Source organism: Dromaius novaehollandiae, chromosome 16 (assembly GCF_036370855.1).
Source record: "Dromaius novaehollandiae isolate bDroNov1 chromosome 16, bDroNov1.hap1, whole genome shotgun sequence".
In the NCBI taxonomy this organism is placed as follows: domain Eukaryota; kingdom Metazoa; phylum Chordata; class Aves; order Casuariiformes; family Dromaiidae; genus Dromaius; species Dromaius novaehollandiae.
Window position 1 is genome coordinate 9,036,976 of NC_088113.1, and position 16,578 is coordinate 9,053,553.

At 42.0% G+C, this 16,578-nt stretch overlaps 1 long non-coding RNA gene across 1 annotated transcript in view; it reads left to right on the forward strand.

Moving 5' to 3' along the window:
* The window catches only part of LOC112979098 (uncharacterized), a 135,827-nt gene extending 120,537 nt beyond the window's left edge, over positions 1 to 15,290 (forward strand). Inside the window, exons 16-17 of the long non-coding RNA XR_010391867.1 lie at positions 3,673 to 3,889; positions 12,801 to 15,290. This is a non-coding gene — a long non-coding RNA (uncharacterized LOC112979098). The remainder of the gene's footprint in view (positions 1 to 3,672; positions 3,890 to 12,800) is intronic.
* Positions 15,291 to 16,578: the final 1,288 nt, after the last annotated feature.

Below are 16,578 nucleotides of genomic sequence, written 5' to 3' on the forward strand. Positions count from 1 at the left end.
AGTGGAGAGACACGGGCGTTCCTACTGTAAAACTGCACCTTATCCTACTGCAGATGTCTAAAATAGGTCCAGTGACCCAACAGTCATTGGTCCAGTGCCCTAATGTGGCTTCTTCATCTGTCAGTGTGTATTGCATATATGTGTCTATATCTTTATATTTGTGTGTGTGTACACTTGCACATGAGAAAGAACACATTAATTGCTTGGGTAAAGAGGACGGTCTGTGTGGATATGAAAACCTAGAACTTGGGCAGCTTCACATATGACTTTGGGTATTGAGCTTTCCTAATAATCAAGTTCAGAGACAGACAAGTCCAGGTACTTCTACATGGATAGTGTCAAGACTCCATATTTGGAAATATTGTTCTTTAGGTCCATATGTATACAGTGAACTAATATATTTGCCTTTGGAAAATGTTATTTTAGGCTCTCCCTAAATCGCAAGCGAACTGGTGATATCAGAATATCAGTATATACAAATATCAATATGAACACCTCTGCTGAAATGAGAGTCTTTTAGCCGTCTTGAAACTGGTGGCAGGGTTTCATTCTGTGCTTGCACTGGGCCCAGTGCGATGTGGCCTTGGCCCACTGGTGCGGCAGTTATGTGCTAGTGTAACACAAAATCGGTAAAAATGATTCAGGAGCTGAAAAGAAAATGGGGAGGGAAGAGAGTTTTATAGGGGAATTTGCAATAATGCTGTCTTGTGCTATCAGCCTGGACCCTTCTAGTCATGTAAATGGAAAATAGTAAATCTGGTAAAGCGTGAGGGTTGTTATCTTGTTCCGTCTTTCAGCGAAGCAGTGACCCATGCCACATGGCCTCCCAAAAATGCATTCTTTGTTTAGCCAAGAGTTACACCCTGTAAACATTCCCCAGTCACTGCACTGAAATGGTTGCATTTATCGTTACAGCCTGCCATAAACTTTGGTCCGATAGTCTGTTCTGCGAGAGGTTGATGCTTGCTCTGGGAACAACATTGTCAGTGCTGAGAATCGTGGCAGCAGTCACTGAGATCGCAGCCGCTGCCACACAGACCAGGAGAAGCTGAGTGTTGCCCATGGTGCTCCGTGCTCTGTCTTGCTCATTTTTCCATACAACTTTAACCCAAGTTTACCTAATATTTTGTAAAGCACAGGGAAATACATCCCATTTTGTTTAGATTGAAGTCAAGGGGAAATCATATATTTTTTTTTGTCATACCCCAGTAGATTAATTTATATACCACTAATTGTCACTGCTGGGAAGTCAGATGTCATTTTTAGTTGTCTTCTTTACAGACCCTCTACTGTTATGGTTGTGTCACTGAGAGTAGATACATCATGTTTTAATGGCAGTTCTTTTATCTGCGTTGTTGCACCATTTTCTGGAAACAAGCTAAGCTAATGAAGCGTAGTATCCACATCCCTGGCTTTGCCAGCTTAGTGACCATAGGAAAGGAGTGAGATTTGTTGACTTGCCGCGATGACAGAGCATGGGTCAATACAGAACTGGTCCCAGTCATCCATAAATGGTGCTGTGGGGAAGGTGCAGTGGGTTCTTAAGCACTGAACAAAAAGAAGATTTCAACTTTGCTGCATGTTTCTGTAGCTTCTAGCACAACAGTGTCTTCTTCCACAGTGGGATATCCTTTATTTTGTCTTCTGGTTTGTGAGAGTAAAAGTAAAGGTTTAGATTATAGTTGACATTGGAGATGGAGCTTTCTGAAAGCAAATGCCTACATCATTGAAAAAATATTAAATATTCTTAGAATAATTTAAATATTCTTAGAATAATTAAGGCTGGAAAGGGCCTTTGTGGATCATCTGGTCCAACCTCCTGCTTAATACAGGGCCAACTTCAAAGGTAGGTCAGGTTGCTCAGGGCCTTGTGCTGCCAACTGTTAAATATCTTAAAGGATGGATATTTCACCATCTCTTAGTGCAGCCTGTTCCATCCTCCTTGTGAATTTTTTTTAACCAAATTGGAATTGGCCTTACTGTGACTTGTGCTGTTTTTTTTTAACCAAATTGGAATTGGCCTTACTGTGACTTGTGCTGGTTGCCTCTCATCCTTTCCTTGTGAGCACCTGAGAAAAATTGGATGGTCCTCTTTGTAGCCATCTACTAGTTAGTTGAAGGGACCACCTAGATCCCCTCCCTTCACCTTCTCCAGGCTGAACAAATTCCCTCCCTCAGCCTCTCCCCATATGTTCACCCATCCTGAGGGTCCACAGCTGGACTCTCTCTAGTTTGTTCATGTCGTTCTTGTCCTGGGAGCGGGGGGAAGTGGTCCAAAACTGAGCAACATGCTCTGGATGTGCTGTAGATGTGGATAATATTGTTTATTAACCACCTAATAATGTAGTGCCAAGTTAACTGTGAAACATTTGGGAAGGCGTTTCTTTGGTGCTGGCTTCATTAAACCTTCAATACCCAAATGTATGCTCTGTCAGCGTCAGCTCCAGTGCTTTGTCCTGTCCCAGTCACTGTAATGGACTTGTGGAAGGCAGGGAAAGGGAGAAGAAGATTATTGTTGCCGTTTTGCATTTTGGGTGCGTGAGTTCTATTAACTTACAATGAGAAAAAAAACAGGAATCCGTACAAAAAGAAAGAATAAAGCCCCGAGCCACATGAGCCTTCCAAAATTTACACTCCTTTCGGGCATACTGGCCACCCTCTGTCGCATTCGGGTGCACTTTGCCACATTCCAGCCCCTTTCTCTGGAACAAGTGTTTTAATCAGAGTATTATATTCTCGTCTGCAAAGCTCTAAGCAGCACAACGAGTGGGACCTCCTTCACTTGGCAACAGTTTCCATCAGCGATCTGTCTTCTGTAACTATTTCCGTGGGAAGGCCTTCCATCTGGTGCTTGGCAGAGAGGGGAACTTTCCTCTCAAATGTTTTTTCTCTCTCTCTCTCTCTCTCTCTCGCCCTGTTTAAGGTATACCCTTTGGAAGTCTACAGCTTTCAAGATTTATTTTTGCGCAGGGTACATACTTTGTTTTACGTGGTCTGGATTTCTTTTCTTTTAACGAAACGCCACCCCCATACCCTGCTTATCCTGGCAAAGCGAGAAGAATGCTGTTTGCTTTAACATTACCTTCGGTCCCAGTATGCAACAGGTCAAAAGATGTGACAAGTACACATACTAATCCCTTTCCCTTTCAGTTAATAGAATAACACAGATGGGAAAGTTTACATTGGGATCTGACACTTGCTCCAAGCTAAAGTTAAGAAAGAGACAGGGTTGGACATTGCCTTTCAGATCAGAGCAGTTACTGCATAAACTCACCTTCCCAGTGAGCATCGAGAAGCTCGTCATCCTAAACAATGTTTGCTCTGCTAAGAACTCCCTTTTCCCCTTTCCCTTCTATTCTCCTTTTGAGGCTTGTAGGTAGAATTGAATAAAATACTGAAAGTTTTTGTAGAATGAAGTATTCCCCAAGAATCAGTGATGTTCTAGTGAAAAAATGCTAACATTTTCCATCGAGACACCACTATTTGTTTTGAAATGGCGACTTTTAAATATTAGACATTTTTGAGTGCTGAACTATCATGTAGGAAAATTCCCACTAAACCGAGCTGTTTTTCCTGCAAATATTAATTTGATTTTATTAGAATCCCATACTGCCAGTTTTATTTTGCGTAATCGGACCATTTATGTTTTATTTGATTCCATTTTCTTTATAGCCCCCAGAATATGCTCTCTGATATTCTGCACAGCGCATCCTATTCACAGGTCTGCGTTTCTGAAGATTTGCCCCTGTATGCCTGCAAGAAACATAGAGAAGAATACAACCTTTGGAAGGTTATGCCTAAGAATATGCCTATGAAGGGAAAAGTAAGAGCACTGAGTAACTGAACGGGTTGATCTGTCCCTCACCAGACATCACCGTCTCTCCATAAGGTACGTACCTCATACCATGAGAGCTTTCTGCCTGCTTCCTCAAGGTAGCATGTTTCTGGTTACTGGGAGCTCCTTAATTGAAGGTGTTGAGGATAATGCTGCAGTAGAGTTGATAGCTAAGAGCTATTCCAACAGACACTGGCCTCAGAGTACAAATCTAAGCAGGGAGAAATTGCATTTTCTTCAGTAAGTTTTACTGACATGAAGAGGGATATTTGCACTGAACTTAGTAGCAGTGAAAATACTTCAGTTAATTTGTATTAGAAACTGTGCCTTTAAGATCTACATAACCACAAATGTACTGTTTGCGGCAAGCATTTGGTTAGTGACCTGCTTTCTGATTAGAGAACTAACATTCGGTTGTGTTTGGGAATCACTGTGTATCTTTTTTATTTAGTTTCTTACAACGTGCAGTTTCAGAATTGCTTTTCCACATTGCTTTCAGCCTGCTAATTACTAGTACTCTTGATAACTCACTAATGCTTGATTTAGCTGTGGATTTGGCTTGGCTATGGATTTACAGGCTCTGGTAATGTGGGTCTAATGAATAGGAAAAAGGCAGTTGGAGTTCTACAAAAAGACACTAGAAAAAGGCAGGGAATAAAAACTAGCAGTGTGATTTGACTATCAGGATGACTTTCAAGCTTCTAAGTCATTTAGGCGTGCTTGACAGTGTGGCTGGTGCTGGTGTTACTGTGTTTGGAAATGAACAGTGTAAGGGAGGCAGCTTGGCTTAGGTAGAGGCAGTGCTCCTCTTGCAGTGCGTGTAACAGTCATACCGATCTCCCTGGCCTGGCCTGGCAGCATCTCCAAGGCTCACCCATGCTGCAGGGACCATCCAGAGGAGAGAAAAAGAGCAATCTGAGAGCAGGTTAGAAGAAACCTGAGGCCTCGAGTTGAAGTGGAGGGTTCCTCTAGGTCGATGGAGAGATGCCTCCCCAGAGGGAGCCTAAGGAGGACCAGCTTAGACTAGTTGCTGGTATTTTGGTGTCTAGCATGAGGTCAGAGAAATCCTACCCTCGGCGCTGGTCCACAGAGTGACATAGATACATAGGCCAGGATTCATGACATCTTGGTTTAGGCAGTTATCTGAGGTGTTAGAGTTAGGGGTCTCCCTGGTCCTTTCTGGTTAACGAATGAGACAGGCACTTCCAGGGGAGCGGGCTGTCCCCTGAAAGCTCTGATTTGACTTCCGGAGGTGGCTTTCTCTCTCAAGAGAGACAAAAGCATCTTGAAGTAAGCACTGGGGTGACTAACTGTAGGTGAGTCCAGGTCTCGATTCCTATGTAGGGACCAACATGCCCGTTAGTTTCAGTGGAAGTTTAAGAGCCTTCTTTGGTGCAAGGCACTTAAATGCTTTTGTCAAGCTGACCTTTATTCCCTGTTCTAATTCCATTTCTGGCTTCTTGGCTAAGAGCTCAGCAAGGAGAGGCAATTAGTGCCAATCACTAGGAAAGCTTTTGCAACATGGGTGACTGTCCACAAGAAACACAGTTGAGACCACCAACTATTTTATTTGTTTTTGTTCCCAACTGTGCTGATTGAGAAGCTCATGAGATATATCCCATTTCCTTGGGGGTCCCCAGGGAAGTAGCAGTCAGACAGTCCTTTCCTAGCCTGCTTTGGTCACTATAAGCAGTGTAACACTGCTGGCACTGCACTGAACTTGCTACGCTGGTAGGTCTCGTAGCACAGGGAGCTACATAGGTTCTTAAAGTGTGCCCAAATGGGAGTCTGACTGAATGCAACAGCCAGCTTATTTCAGCCACTGAACTGTTGTCATTAGATGGTAAACATTTAATTTGTTGTCACTCCAAGCCTGATTTGAACTAGTGACCTAGAGACAAAAGGCTCAATGTCCTGAGCTACCCAATTGTGATCAATAAAACTCTCATAATGGAGATAGTGCTAGAGAGACTCCATCGTCACTGGGAGCCACTTCCCTTGGCTTTGTAAAAACAATCTCCACGCATGCCGAAGTGCTAGATGGAGGTTTTTTGATCTATATTTGCCGTATGGTTGTATGGTATGTTCGTATCTTTCTGCTCTAGGTCATGCCCACAGGTATCACACAGTGCAGTAGGTGGTGTGGAAACGTCATCATCCTTTGGTTAATCTGAGCAGGAATTTAAGTGTCCCTTGGAATCACACTCTTTCATGCTTCCTCCACTTTGAGGGAGGCCAGTAATTTGTTGGTAGCCTTGTAACCCCAAGGGGCCTTTTTGCCTTCCTGTCTCATACCCCACACAGGCAGAGAGCCTCTTGCCAGCAAACCGAGCTAAGGCTTGCTTCATTTCCTCTCCTGTAATCTCACCCTCTGCTTGGAGGAGAAAGGGGCTGAATAGATTCCACTTACTCCTTCCTCTGTGGCCAGTCTGTCAATCGTTCCTGGGTATGGGAACGCAGACCAAGTTGCATTCAGTCTAGTCATGATTCAGAGAGAGACACAGCTTGCACTTTAACTGGACTTTGTATCTAAATATCTCCAAGTACTTTAAAAATTACAGTTCTGCAGTGTAAATAAAATATGCCAGCCCATCCATTTTACGAACCATCATTGCTGTCTTTAGGACTTTCCTCTACTGACATTTTTAGGAGTGTTTCCACCAAGTGTAGTTTGAGCTGAATGACCTCCTTAGAAACCATTTTTTGACCATGTTGTTTATGTCTCGGTGTCAATTTCTTTTATTCAACATATTTTGATGAAGGAAGGATCCTTGCTTCCTAACGCAATTGGAACAGCACAGACCTGATCCCTATAACTTCACAAGCCAGAAACAGCTACAAGACAATAGTCCATAGTAAACATTTGCTTTTATAAAAATGTCTCATCTATTCAGAAAATGTGTTTTCGTAATGGGACTAAGGCACAGCAGTTCGTCATTTAAAGCATACAATTAAATATGCATGTGTGTAGATTATAAAATTGTTTGGGAAACACAGATAGAAGAGAAATATCCAGTGAGTTATTTGTGTGTTAAGATATTGTCTGTTTATTCTCATCCCAGAGATCACATGGCTGATCAAAACAAACTCATGACACAACATTCAAAATACAGAATATTTTTGGACCAAGAAAGCAAAGTTTTCCTCTGCTGTGATGTCTACAAGAGGAGCTGGCAATGCCAGGGAACGTGGTGTGCTGAGAGTACTACTTGTCGTGGTTGTCTCGTAGATCTCTTTTTTCTTCTTGTTTGTTTTCCCTCTCTTGTCCTACATTTAGATATTAGGCTCCTTGGGCAGAGCATGATTTGGCATTCAGTGTTAGAACAGTCTGTCATTATCCAAAAGGAGCCTGTGATTTGGAACCAAATTGTGATGGTTATGATATATATTGAATGTAAGTCACAAAGCAAGCTCCACAGCTGAGCTTGAATTTAAAGATATAACTTTATAAAGAGTTTATGAGAAAACACAAATTTTGCATAGTCATCTTTAGTTCCTCTTTCAGTCCCTCATGTATGACAGCTGTGTATTCTAGGAAAAGGGTAATCACACACATTTTGCCAAGTTTACTTCCTGATGATACCCCAGTGAGGACATCAGACAACATTTGGGCCCAAGTTTGAATTTCATGTGAATTTCCTATGCATCAAGTCTCCTTTTGTCACGAGGGCATCTCGTGACTTGCTCTGCAAGAGTTTACTGGACTCCTCACTCCTAAGTTGCTTTTTACTAGGTATGTTTCTCTTTCACTTCATCTGATACCAGCCCTGCCTTATTCCTTGGTGCTATTCTAAAATAAATACGCATTTCGGTGCCATCTGCAGAGCCAAACTGTGCCATGTGAACACAATCCTAGAGGAGGCAGTAGGGTAGGGTGGCACCATACCTGGAAGTATGCCATGAATTTGAGCCTATTTTCAGGAACCCTAAATTCAACCTATGTTTTCATGCCTAGTGTTATCCATAAGATATTCTGGACCTTCAGAGTTGCCAAACCGAAACCAAGGCTGAACTTGGAGAATAAGATGGAATACAGCTGTTGGAGGCCACGTGAGTTTGTGTCCTTCACAGTCAGGGAGCTTACGGGCAAAGCTGTGTGAGTAATGGACTATTTCTGTTTTCTGCCAATTCTGAAAACATACAGCAAAAATATTCTTCAAAGAGCTTTGAGTGTATTCAAAACAATCCGTCCTCTAAAAGTGCGTGAATTGAAAAGCTGTCAGACTTCCTTTTTGGGTTGAACAAGAAGTTTCACTTCATTTTTGTACATTTAATTTTTTTTGTTCATTTAGCTTTAAGTTCTAAATAAAAACCCCACAAAATCTGAAGCAGTTTTAAAAATTATGAATGAAAAAATGCAGATATTTTCCTCTGAAAATTGGAAAACAATTTGAATGCTTGTGACTTGTTTTTATTGTTTAAAATTGTTATTTTAAACTGCTGGATTTTGCAGAAAATGACACAAAATATAATACTATAGTATTATTTTATATAATAAGAATAATATTTAATAGTAATATTACATAGTAATAATAATATTTTGATTGATCAGAGGTGAGATTTTGGCCAAATCTTGGCTATAACATTTTCACCAACGATATTGCCTCTTCTGCCTCCCTGTATAAACTCTTCATGATACCAAAGACACTATATAGTCTCACTTGAGGTAGTGGCTGCAATGTTGTTTGGTCCTAACAAAACCTGTACAAGTAGAGAAAAAGCTCATTATCTTCTTTGTCACTTGGACTCTTTGACTCTCTAAGGGTTTATAATGAAATACTGTCCATACTACAGCCAGAAAGGCAGACAGCCCAAGGCAAATGCAGCCCTAATTGAAATGAGGGTCTGTATGCTACAAATGACATAGGATCATGTAAACATTTCTGCATGGGATTATGGGCACACTGGATTGACTGTGTAAATACTGCACAGATAGCTATGCACATCGAGTAAGTGTGATGTGTCCTTGACGCTGGTATGCTGGTACGCACATGCCTATATCCGTGTGTGCTCTGGAAGACTTAAGGCTCCTTCCCTGTCTGCTAAATCTGTGCTGGGGAGCTTAGCAGCTGAACTAAATCCAGCTTTTCATAAAGCTTCTGCCTCCAGCCTCTCATATTTATATATGTGTGTGTATATATGTGCATATGATTTGAGTAATGGAGCTCCAATCTGGGATGATTGTTCCATCGGTTGCCACCAGAACCACCTCTTCTGCTTTTCTGCTTTGTGGCAGGCAGTGTTGGTCAGATTGCTGAGCTGTGGATTTATACTGTTTTAGGTGCTCTCTGCAGTGATGTACATATGTATTCATACAAGGGGAAAAGGTGGTTACCCATGCATTTCCAAAGAAAGAGCCAGTACTCCCTCCCTCTGTTCTGCAGTAAGTGTATTCGTCCGTTGATCCTCCTGGCAGATGGAGAAAGGTAGTTAAAGTGATGGAGGCAAGGTTAATATGTGGACCTTTACTTGGAAACAGGCCAGTAAAAAAGAACTAAATGACCAAAAAGAGTGGAAGATGATGAATTAAAACTCCTTTAGAAGGAGGATGCTGTTGGTACTTCTCTAGGAACTTGAGGTAAAGTCCCAGTTCATGCTCACTGTCAGATTATACTTCACTGTGTAAGTCACAAAATTGCCTGGAAAAGTTATTCAGCGAAGTAGAATTTGCCATTTGCCTCGGATCACCCACAGATGTCCTGGGATGTCAAAAAATGCAAAACAATTTTTTTTAATAAGAGGGCAGTGGGACTGGATCAACAGAGACCATGAGAGACATGTTTGGTGCATGTGATTCTCACGTGCAATTCATATGCTACTTCTTGAAAACATGGAATTTGGCAAAAAATGGATCTGTGTGTCTGAAAAGCAGAAAGTTAATATCAGGCCGGGCTCAGCTGTAGTTTTCACATGAGAGGACTTAAGTAGAATGAATTAAAAGTGAAATCTGTGGTGCACCTCATAGCACAATGCACTCCTTTTTTACCACTTTACACACAACTCTGGTGTTACTTTCCTTTTCCGGATTGAGAATATCTTCTCTTGGAAAGCATGTTTCCAAGTGATTCAGGGAAAGAGCTTCTTTAATGCCTTTTCTACCCCTTCTTTTTTCTGCTTAAGAAGTTTTACCTTACCTTGGTATCCTAATGAACCTGAGACTATGGTAGTTTTTCCTTATACTTACAGTAGGATGTAAACTGTCATCGTGATGTGATAGGGTTCAGCAAATGGCAACTGTCTTGTGCGCTGGTGTGGTTTTGTGTAAATACAAAAATTCTGGGCCAGACTGAGCCTTTCGGAGAGCAGGGCTGTCCCTCCACAGTGATCATGGTGACAAACATGAAATATTTGTACAAAGGGAATGTATCAGTCACCAGCTGTTATTATAAGCCTTTCACATTATTTAGTGGTCAGAGCTGGCCTTAGGCAGCCAAGCAGGGGTCTGTATGGCCCCCAAGTGCCTCTCAGAGCCTTGTAAAACCGGGGCATGATCCTGCCCTCTCTTATCTCTAATGCTACTTGTGCAACAAAACATGCAGGTATTTGGCCTATTAACCATAGATGCAAACCGCAGCAGAGCTTGAGGGTGTTTTATTAGAAATCTATTAAAAAAAAAAAATCAAGATTTTAAAAAAAAGAGAATCCTGAGAACAAAGCCTCACAGTGTAAAATCTCCCAGTCTCCGTTGCCTTTCCGTTGGGTATCTGTGTGTTTCTTTTAATTTGTGACTCTTGCAAGTGTTAGGAGTGGCAGAGTACTTTATTTATTTATTTAAGCAGGGTTTTAAAGCCCTGCGCAAATCTGGGCACAGGCGTGTAAAAGCGAACAAGCAAAGGCTTGGCGTGGCATTGTGTTGTTCTGCTTGTGGATGCAATTTTATACATCGCTGCAGCTGGCTGTTCCTCTTTTAACAGCCGGGCTCTTCAAACCATGTGCTTAGGATAGCTTATAAATTGCCAGGCTAGATAGAGATGATTATGTCTGGCAGAATGTCTTTATGGTGCTGGCCATAAGGGAAAAGCATATGTAACGCTATTGAACGCTGATGGAAATATGATACCTGACTGGTGCCTAGTGCCATCTATGATCCAAGTGATGGTGGTTATGAAGTGACAGTCTGCTTGATATTGGTTTTAAGCTGTTTTCCCTTATTAGTGGCAGGCCTGAGGGATATCTAAAACAAACTTTTAAGAGAATTTAAGACAGATGAACTCTGGAGTTTTGTTTTGACTCAAGATAATTAGGGCCCAGGGTGATTAAATCTGGACACACCTCTGGTCTGTGCTAGCACCAGTTGTTAGTGAGGTATCTTCATAGAGCTGCCAAAGAAAGGTTGATAGAAGGGTGACAAAAGGAATAACAGACAACTGCTTGGGTATTTTAGAAGATCAACGCTAGTTTTTTTCAGACAGTGTTTTGAGGCTCTGCTGTCATCAGGAATAGGGTGAAATACGAGTGAATATTCTACATGGTGTCACTCAGTGGTCTCAGGGAAGCAAGTGGTAGTAAATTGAAATCATCAGGAAACCAAATTTCATAGCGTTAGGTTGCTAGAGCATCCATGTTCGGCACAGATAATCCAGGCCTTGCTCATCCAGCATCCTCAAACAAATAAAAAAGGGATCTGGGCTCAATAACTATCACTTTCACGTGCCACTCTGTCTCTGCCACACGGCAAATCATTTTGGGTACAGACGCCAACAGAAGGGGCACTATTCTGAACACATTTATGATTAACTCTATTCGTCTCAGCTGTCCTTTCCAGGCCTCTGAAAAGCCGGTAGACACAAAAGTTCATAAACCTTTGCAGTGTTGGGTTCTTGGTATGGAGTGTCTGTGAAACACAGTTTTCTTTTTAACCATCTTTTTTTCTTCTTTAACCAAGATGAGTTGAGAATTCAAGATCTCAAAATACCTGGCAAATTTCAGCATCTTTTGGCATTTTAACCTAATCGTTTTGAAAAAAATTGTTTGAATTTTAATCTCTAAGGTGTTATTTTTTTAGGCGTAAACACATTCACCTTTTGAAATGAAAAGTTGATTCTACTAGAATGTCTTTTGCTCAAAACTTCAGAATATTTCAGCAGTTTTGATAATTTTCCCCCCTGTTTTAATCAATTGGGTAAAGTTGTCAATCTTACACTTTTCTGCAAATAATTTTAAAGTCAGCATTTCCCGGTGAAAAAAAAATTAGGAGAACATTTTGCAGTTTGTTCTCCCTGAGGGGGTGCGGAGCCAGCACACACAGGGATTCGCACATCTGAAATGGCGAGCTGTGCACTTCAGCTCTGCTATTCCAGTGCTCAGTGGAGAATAGGCACCCAATTTTTGCAATTCCGAAGGGATTACTGTGCCTTACTCCCTTAGTGCCATATGCAGTTCCAGTTTGACTTTTTTCCTTGCTGCTTCTCTTTCTTAGGAAGCCGGTTGCTGGGGGGGGAGGCACAAAGTGTGCCCTTTGCTGTGACCTCTCCCTGCGGTGGAGGGACAGGGGCTGCGATACGGGAGGGCTCGTGCTGGTGACCGTGAGCCCCGGCTTTGTACCACGTTGCTGATGAAGTGAAGGAATTGTGTGCTGCTGGCTCTGAAGTGAAAACAATCACTCTGAAATCTCAGAGCTTCCTTAGAAATGTAAAAAAATGGGGTGGGAGCATAAGTTAATTGTGCTTTTACACACTGTTATACTTGTCACCGTGCCAGACTCTACATTTCTTCCAAGGGTGAAATGAAAACTCCAAATTCATGTGGTTATGAAACAATTTCAGTATGAGCACTCGGTGAAGAATTATAAAGTGGGAAAGACACAGTCCTGGGTCTCAGCTGGTTGAGAAGGGTCTGAATAGATCAAGGCTTCTTCCAGCTTGGAGGAGTCTTCGGAGTGTATTGAAACCATTCTTCATCTGTATGTTGAATGTATATAAGGTATTACAGAAAAGCTGATTTGTTATGACATTTCTTTGATTAGGAGACGAGGCAACTGGCAGAAGGCATCACTGTCATCCCAAGAAATCTCTTTCCTCTACAACTGAAGATTTTAAGAAATGAGTCTGATTTGCCCTGATCTACACCAAGATAAATCCATACGTTGGAAAGTGGACATAGGAAGAAATCACTGGCGCTGCAGGAGACCTCTGGAGTCATACTGGTTGCAGTGGGAGACATCGATGCACAGGGACAAAGCAGTATTTGCTGTAGCTGCAGGAATGGAGCTTCAGGTACCGGGAGGCCTCTGGAGGCCAGGCTGGCATCAGCCCCCTTTGTTTTAGTCCGGAGACTGAGGGAGTGCAAAGATATTGTAAAATTACGCTTACCCTTGGGATTTGATTCTGGAGCACGTGTGTTTCACTGAGATTAGAATTACAAGGTCACTCACTTCTGATTTACACCAGAAACAGGCCCAAATAAGATCAAACGAGATCAGTACCTTGTTCGACAAATAGCGTTCTGCTTATTTTTGCTATTAGAGATGAGTCAAGAGGAAAAAAGTGCAGCAGAAAGGGGTCAAAATACCCTGAGGCTAAATTGAAACCGGAGGCAGTCCATGTTAAAAACTTGGGCGTACCTAAAGTTAGTACATTCAGATCTACTCTTATAGATACCTAAACCCAGATCCTCAAGGCTGCCTTGTTGGCAAGCTCCCGCTCGGGTGCTTCCCTCCCATTGATAACACCACGCGCTAATTCAGGCACCCGAGTTTTGAAGTGATGTTCGTACTATGAAGAACAGTTGGTCTTAAGGGAAAACATTTACATAATGACAGCTATTTTCAGGAAAATGAAAAGTACTGGGTGAAAAAGGTTTTGACATTGCGTGAAATATGGGATTTACACACAGTAGTTTTCACCGTGTGTATATAAATGGGTGATTTACCATATATTGATTCACACACCATTTGTAAGTGTCTAATTTATTTATTTGTAGAGATGTATGGAAACCCTGGTTTGAAAAGCAGTTTGCATAACATCTGGTATGTCAACAATGTAACCTTTCAATTTACTTGTTGGTGAAAATGTCAATATAATGAACCTGAACTCAGCATTGGTTTACACAAATTTCCTGGCAGACAAAGCAGTAATGATTTGCATGTCAGTGTAAGTGACACGTGCCCTCCAGTTTTGAATTGTTTATATGACAAAGAGGTATGAAAGGAATCAAGCACATTGCTGGTTACTTACAGACTTGTGCTGGCAGTATAAACTGCATGTATTTGTATAGTGTGAAACACTGTCTCATTTTGACTTCCAGTTTTTCAGAAATGGCCTTTGATTTTTCCCTGAAATGGCTTTTTTTTTTTTTTTTTTTGATACACAGAAGAAAAGAGTAAAATTGTAGCCCTGAAGGTGACTTTAGATCCTGGTACTATGCAGTCCCTGAGCCTTTCCTGGGTACATATTGTTTCAATTACTTTTAAAATTTATATGCTTTCTATAGACAAAGATGTTGTACTTGGATATACTGATACTTGGAGAGGAATCTAGTAGACTCTTGATTGCTGTTAAAAATATACCAACAGCAATGACAACAATAATACATTGTTTTCACCTCTTAGATTACTGCCCTTATGAGATAGGTCACATAAATTATATGGCCTTTTTTTTCACTCTGTGACTTGTTGCCTCAAACTTTTGGAGCAGAAAAATAATAATTGCTTCTAATACAGAATAGCAACAAACTCACTTTGAGAGCAGAATCAAAGTCCATTGATGCCATCAGATGTTCCTCCTGAATTTTAGAGGGTTTAGGCCTGTATAGAGAAGTTCACTGCCTAACTCATGTCTCCAAACTACGTGTGTGAGAAGGTGGGAGACCTGCTCTTAAAAAAATGCATCCCAACCCATCAGTCAGCCTTGCGTTGCAGTAGGTGCTGCGCCACCGCCTGACGCCCGCCAGCCTCGACGATGCCGCTCGCGGCCAGCTTCGCTCCCCTCCGTGTGCCTTTGCAGGAAGGGTGCTGGGTTGACAGAGCAGGTTATCTCCTTCCGTTTCTCTTCCTTCCTTTCCTCCCCTTGTTCTCCACCCCAAAGATCTGCTTTGCGGTTTGGATTTCAATCAAGTTACCAAAAAAGAAAAAAGAAACAAGTAGGGGAGGGAGGAGGGAAGGAGATAGTTACTTAACTAGCTAGTATATGCCTTTTCTTTTTCCTTTCTTTCTTTCTTTCCTTTTTTTTTTTTTTTAATTTTAAAGACCAGATGCTATCTGTTTCCCATTGTTCTGCCCACACTATCCGGTTTGGATCTGATTTTGGGTGGCGTATGTCTGTACGTGTGAGGGAGAGGGTCACAGCGAAGGCAGTGTGTGTCTGTTACTATCTGACAGCTTTAAAAAAATTAAAGCCATGTACGACCCCACAGTCACAGCTAAGAAAAAGTAATTTCACAAGGCTTTCCAGAGCTTTTAATTTTGCAGGAGAGTTTCTAATATATAGTCTGAATAAATAGACTGAACCAATGATAATCGTTTGTGAGAGCTTCTCAGGCTTTTTTTAATCATTGTATATTATCCTCTGCATACGTTTTCTGTCTGCCCATTGTTTATAGCTCCTTTATATGGTTAAAAAATTGTCGTCAGGTGATATTTTCCTTCCAAGCCGGTTGGCCGCAATCCTGGAAGTGTTCCCACAACGTGGGAGCCCAGGGTGCCTCCAGTCGCCTTGCTGGGGGCTCCTGCTCCAGCCCTGCTGCGACCGCGTGCTGGGAGGAGATACGAGAGCAGAGCTTCCCCGCTAAAGTCTCCCTCGTACCCAGTTTCCACGTAGGGCAAATGCAGGCTGGAGAGGATCTGCAGCGAGGTCCCACATACCCTGACCTGGTGGCCAGGACGCTGGGACACAGCGAATGTGGTGGAGCGTGCTTGCCCTCCAGTCTAGACAGATCCTGTGATGCTCTCAGATGTCCCAAGATCTGATTTTTTTAATCATTTCTTCAAAAATCACAGTAATTATGCAAGCGCTTGTGGTTATAACACTGTTTAAGCAAAGGTTTTTATTGGTAGATGTGATGCTTTAAATAAATGTGCAAACAGAACTAACTCAGTTTGCAAATAATCGAGGTGCAAAACAGAAAGTAGCAGAGACATGAAAAATCAAGAACGGAGCAGCAGTCTCCTTACTCCCATGTTAACGATCTTTTTACCATATTAGTTCCTGGCCTAATGAGCTGCTACAGTGAGTCAGGTAAGTTGCAAAGACTAGCTCTGAGCTTCCCACCTGCACCTGAGGGGATAAGATGCACCTGAAACTGTTTAGGCCTGAGCTTTGATAAGGGTATGGGTGGAAGAAGGAAGTGATGGTGAATTTGGGGTTGGGCTGGGCAGGGCAAGGTGGATGAGCTAAACTGAGCTAAAGTGAGTTTTCTCTTTATGTTTTTAGAGAGGTAATATTCAAAGATTGCTAGCTGCACAATGGAAATATAGTTAAGGACTTTATTGGCTGATTTCAGGGTTTTTAATGCACCTAAACAATAATGACAAAATCCTGTAAATATCTGAATGGCGCTGAAGTTTTTTATTTATTTATTTGCTGCTTTAGCATGGGACTCCTGCTGAGTTTTCCCTCCAGCTGTGTCGGCTCAGGACCCTGCCTGGCTGGAGCTCTGTGTAATATTACAGCAAACACAGAGCATTATTTAGAATCCTGGGCACACTTCCCACTGCATTAAAATAAAATTGAGTTCTCCTAGGTCATGTTGCTGGCCTAGCTGGTGCAGTCCTTTAAAGGTCTTTCCCCTTTCCTCCTTTTGTTGGG